The following is a 6,000-nucleotide window of genomic DNA, read 5'->3' as shown; positions in this document are numbered from 1 at the left end:
AACCGACGGATATGTATTCCGGGTGTCCGGATATTACAGAAAAAATAGTTTCCTGTAGTGGGTCTCTGTGTACTGTGAACTGTTAGACAGTTTAAAGACGTGTGAAAACATCAACTGAAAATGGACACACTTCCCTCCGTTGGTACTGTGCATAGAGATATGAACAAAAGAGAAGAGGGAAGAACAAAGGCCCATGGGACGCTAGTGGGTAGAATCACATTTACCTTAGGAACCTCTCGTCGGGTGCAGCCCCTCCCCCAACACTGACAAGATGCAGCAGCCATTGGGGATGGCAGTTAGCGGTTGGATTCCAGGTGGAATGTTGGTGTGTACCGCGAGGCTTGTTGTGGCTGGTGGATCCTAGGTAACCGGGCAGAGTTCTGTGGGTGGATCAGTGTGATGGAGGGGCTGCCGCCCTCTGTGGAGCTTGGCTTAGGTCTTTGGTCCGGGAAGCTGTGTCAGTTCAAGATATTGCTGCTGCCCAAAGACCTGAGTTCACGGGTTAGTTTCCAGAACCTGAAACGGCAGACAGTGGAAGATCTGCCTGTCATCAGCTTACTGGTGAGGCTCCGAGGTACTGTCAGAATTGCCCAGTCCTGTTGAAGTCGACTTTAGGGGAGACACGAAGAGAAGCTGGCCGAAAAGCTGGCTGAACGGATTGAGGAGAGATGCGAACACATTGATGAGAGATGTTGTGCTACAGTGGAGAATACTGGCCTGGAGACAGCTGTAGAGGATACCAGGCTCGAAAGATATTCATGAGACATATTGAACCTTGCTGATCCTGGCAGAAACCTACGGAGTGCCAACGTGGACTTGAGGAAGTTCCTCGATTCTCTGCTCCAAGAACGGGTCCAAGATCCCTGACGTCTGCAAAAGAAGAGATGGCAGAGATGATCAAAACGCTCATGTTCTTGGAAGAGGTCGTGAGAATCCACACGTCCCAAGGGTCATTTCCAAGCCCTAGAGACCAAAATGCACCAAGCCCAGGTAAGCCTTTTCCCAGGTTGGGGCCTAGCTATCAAGCACTTGCCCTTCCCTCCCCTCTACTCAGGCATCCATTTGAAGGAACAGAACCTGAGCTGTAATGAAGCCAGTATGAGAATGGCAAGCCCCTCCTAGAACCAGAGTTCCTCCAGCTTCACACTCTGTGAACAACAGTGATCTCCTTAAAGGTCAAATAGTCTCGACTGAAATACATAGTGATTGAATACTTACCTCCCACAAAGAAACGATGGTCTTCCACTAGATTCCGCAATTGCTGGGTTTATGTCTTCTCTGGGGTGAAGGGAGTGTGGTAAGTGAGGGGAATCTTTGACTGAACTTGAATATGTATTAGGCCTCAGTTTTTCAAGACAGTCTAGGTAAATATTAGAATCAGATAGTGAACTGAACTGTAAAAGTCGCCAATGACATTAAAGACACAGCTATGTGGACATTCTTTCACTTGAGTCAAGCCCCCGGGGGCACTATATTATGTGGTGCAGACTTGGTTGCGTTCAATTGCTTTACCCAACATGATCGGATGATTAAAGTATCTCATCACTGATAGGAGAACACTTGGTTCTCAATAGCCTAGCATAGCTGCAGCAGGGTTCCCTGAGCTACAATGCCTCTAGGTGCTTTTGGATTCAAACCTAAATGTATTTATTTGGTTTGTTTTCCCTTGTATTTTCCTAGAGAGGGATGTTACCCCTAGAAATGCCAACATTGGCCAGTAGGTTTCATTGGGAGTAAAGTGCACAACATACACAAGTGTATCCAAGGATGGGGTTATTTCATATTTCCAATAGTTATTTCATGGTTCCTGTTGGGTTCAGAGGCTTCAACCGTAAAGAGCTGACATGACCCCTTTAATAGTTTGGACTGCTAGTTTGCTTTCTATCTGTCTAGGTTTTCCGTAGAGCTGACAAAATGTTAGAAAATTGACAAGTCTGGCTTCTAGGTCGATTGAGTGTGTTTCAAAAAGTAATTCATTTTCGTATAACTCCTAAAACATGTAAATGAATTCTGCTAAACTTCTTAAAGACTGCAAATGAGATATCAACACAATGTCAAAACAGGTGTCTTCGGACAATCCCTCCCACCACGGCTGTATAGAAACAAAGAGCTAAGCAAATATCACATTTCTGTGAAATGTATCTGGATAGTGTAGATTCATCGATGCCCAGGTGGCAGAGAAGAAGTGCAACATGCACTCACTCGCTCCCATGTACAGAGGAATGGAAGCACCAACTCACCCAGCATTTGGCACAGGATACTGGCCGAAGAGAGGTCTGTTATTTCCAAAGACAGGATGAGGCCTCAGGACACCTGGAAGCAGGAGAAGGCAAAGCAGGAAATGGAAACCAGTGCAGGGTCTGACCCCTGGTGATGGAGCAGCAAGGGTGAACTGTGTTTAATTTGGACGCACACTCTCAAGCGGACAGGAGACATGGGATTGAAGGTGATGTGCTGAGATTTACAAGAGTGCACAGCAGATGCTTGGCTGAGAGAACTCAAAGAAACCAGCGCAAAATATCCCCAGAGTTGATTCTGAGACCAAGATCCCAGCTGCCAAATTTGAGGTAGCAGAGGAAATGGTCAGTGAGGCATAGAGCTACGGATGATGGCACACGCTGAGTCTCAGGGATCTGGAGTGCATTGTGGGATGTGGTGGGTCGAATCAAGAGAGCAAACCGAACTGTGTACCAATGATAAAGCAACCACACTGGTCGTGCGGTTGAGATTACCGATATGTCCCATGGCCACACCAGTGCATCTGCAAGTCCAGGGACCAATTGGGCATTTTGCCAATAGAGCACGTGTGGGGCTGAATCAGTGCTATCGTGCATCTGGTCTGAGGGGTCCAGGGGGCCATGGGTTTGAAATCAGAATGAAAAGCCTTAGGATCTGCTTCATTCATAACCTGGGCTGGGATTATGGTTTGGTTTGAGGCACAGGATGCGCAACAGCTCTGTGATTGCCTTCGTGCACCCGTGCCACAATGATGAGAGGACAAGGAAGACTGGTCCAAGACCACAGCATGAGAAGAGGAAGCATTTCCTTCAGCACTATTTCCCAAAATCGGATGCTACATTTTGGATGGCACCAGCACGGTACGGCACCGAGGACACCAAGGTAGGTCTGCGGGATCATTCCAGCAGGCCCTGATGTGTGACAACCATAGATATGCTTCCACTGTTGTTTCTGTAGACAGAGAAGCTCTGAGAAAAACTGCTTCCATTGGGACATTCCAGTGGCACTACAAAGCACAAGCGCACTCTCAGTTTGCTGTTTTGGAAACACTCCAAAATGACAAAGAGCAGAATGCAGAGTTCAGAAACTTTAGAAGCTTCATTTCCACAAGAGGAAGTGTCCTGCGCACTTTCAGAATTGTGAGATAAGCGTAATCAAAATAAAGTTATCCTAATCGAAATAGTATGGGTTGTTCATCAAAACTAATGCAACACCAGCAATTGGAGATATACAAGACAACACACACAGGAACAGAATATGGCATCAATGTCTAGGAGAAATTGTCCTAACAGAAATTCCATGGAATTCCGTAGAGCCAAGAGCCTAAAATATTCACTTAACAAAGCCCTACTAATCTACATTAGATTCCTGATATTACCTGAGCAGTAGAGGTGAAGAAGTACAGCAAAAGAAACAGGAAGTACCATTTTCAGTTCCAAAAATATTGAAGGACCAAAAGATAAGCTTTCAAACAACTAGACTGTAAAACGCTATCCAGACCAATTGTTGAAAATGTAGGTCAGGAAAACACTAAAAACAACAGTGTCTCAAAATCACAAAGGGCAGAATACCAGAAAAGGGGAAGACAAAGTCTAAAGACGAGCCAAAAAATATCAGGAATCTCAATGGATGTGATAAAATCAGGCCTAAAATTCAGTCGTAAGCATACTAGATAATGCAGAGGGACGCGTGAATGACTGTGAAGACAGGGGAACAGAAACCCCTTGGTCAGAAGCGGACAAAGGAAATCAAGTGCAAACCAATGAAAACATTGCTGTTGAATCCTGGGTTAAGACAGGGCATGAAAAACTAGAATTCATAAGAGTCCAAGATGGAAAAGAAAGAGATAAAGAAACAAAAATGTCTGAAGATATATCTGTAGAAAAATCAGTCTGAAACTTGCTGAAAGCCAAGAAAGAATCATCTAAGCGAGTTCAGGAATTACACAGCATCCAAAAGAGATGGAATCACAATAGACCTACCAGCAGCTGTATGATTCAAATCAACAAAGTTCACGAATATCCCAGAGATTTAAAATGCACCTGGAGGAAACAACATAGTCACAAGGGATCCTCCAGAGGGGTTTCAGATGATATCTCGGCAGCAATATTGCAGGAGAGGGAGGAGTGCCAGGACACAGACCATATCCTGAATGGCCAAATGCTGCCACCTAGGGGAGCCTATGCCACATGACCGCCAGTCTTAATAACGGCAGAGCTAGAAAATTCCACAAACCGGCAAATCTTAAAAGAATTCAGCAGTTCAAAACTTATCCTACAAGAATGGTTGAGAAATCTACCCTGAATAGAAAAGCAGCAAGATGAAATGGAAAGAAGAAACCATTATTGGAAATGCAAGAAGAGCATGAGTGGCAAAGAAGAAACAAGAAGAAGGCAAGGAGGACATCAAAACCCTAAAGATGGGAGAGGGAAGCAGGAAATCATAGGTGATTGGAAGCACTCTCTTAAGTGAATCAGCTTATTTGACTCTCTGTTTCAAGCTTAAGGAGAGATGCATGGCCTGTCGTGTTTGCAATACAAGCGAGAAGCAGACCAACAAAGAATCAAACCAACAAACAAACACCAAAATGGTACGGTTGGCTGATATTTACCAAGGGAACCATGATTATTCAAAAGAAAATACTTAAGGTGATGTCAAGGATCATTCAGCATGCATCGACCCATTATCGCGGCTTGCATGTACTCAGCACACTTGTATTTGGAGGCGTGCATTCATATTCGTAAATTTTGATTCATAAGAACATATCGTGACCTAACCCTAATGCCGATTTGGAATCAAATGGATTCCTAGTCCGTGATGTAGACTTGTATGTCTTCCAACAGGATGAAGGAATGCCATATTCTCGGCTACGTAGAGAAGAATTGTAAGAAGCCTATAACAAAGGCAAGTAGCTCTGCCAAAGTGTACTAAGAGCAAAAGAGACTGACAGCAAAGTGCACATTGGGGTTGGTTTCATTTCTTGGAATTTCAGCCCCCATGAAACCAATGGATCCATGTCCTGAGAGTGCGGGTGTTTCAGCAGAAATCAGGCGACGCATATGTATTCCGGGTGTACGGATATTAGAGGAACATAAGTCTCCTTTAGTGGGTCTCTGTGTACTGTGAACTGTTAGAAAGTTTAAAGACGTGTGAAACCATCAACTGAAAAGGGACACACTTCCCTCCATTGGTACTGTGCATAGAGATCTGAACAAAAGGAAAGAGGGAAGAAGAAAGGCCCATGGGACGCTAGTGGGTAGAATCACATTTACCTTAGGAACTTCTCGTCGGATGCAGCCCCTCCCCCAACACTGACAAGATGCAGCAGCCATTGGGGATGGCAGTTAGCGGTTGGATTCCAGGTGGAATGTTGGTGTGTACCGCGAGGCTTGTTGTGGCTGTTGGATCCTAGGTAACCGGGCAGAGTTCTGTGGGTGGATCAGTGTGATGGAGGGGCTGCCGCCCTCTGTGGAGCTTGGCTTAGGTGTTTGGTCCGGGAAGCTGTGTAAGTTCGAGATACTGCTGCTGCCCAAAGACCTGAGGTCACAGGTCAGTTTCCAGAACCTGAAAGGGCAGACAGTGGAAGATCTGCCTGTCATCAGCTTACTGGTGAGGCTCCGAGGTACTTTCAGACTTGCCCAGTCCTGGTGAAGTCAACTTTAGGGGAGACACGAAGAGAAGCTGGCCGAAAAGCTGGCTGAACGGATTGAGGAGAGATGCGAACACATGGATGAGAGATGTTCTGCTACAATGGAGAATACT

General features: G+C 45.5%; 1 long non-coding RNA gene across 1 annotated transcript; it reads right to left on the bottom strand.

Moving 5' to 3' along the window:
• Positions 1–613: 613 nt before the first annotated feature.
• Positions 614–5,757, bottom strand: LOC140695241 (uncharacterized). The gene is made up of 3 exons (XR_012070935.1): positions 5,511–5,757; positions 2,241–2,313; positions 614–870 (listed from the first exon to the last, which is right to left on the bottom strand). It is a non-coding gene; the product is annotated as an uncharacterized lncRNA (long non-coding RNA).
• Positions 5,758–6,000: the final 243 nt, after the last annotated feature.

Source organism: Vicugna pacos, unplaced genomic scaffold (genome assembly GCF_048564905.1).
Source record: "Vicugna pacos unplaced genomic scaffold, VicPac4 scaffold_192, whole genome shotgun sequence".
Classification (NCBI taxonomy): domain Eukaryota; kingdom Metazoa; phylum Chordata; class Mammalia; order Artiodactyla; family Camelidae; genus Vicugna; species Vicugna pacos.
This window is presented reverse-complemented; position numbering and strand designations above follow the sequence as displayed.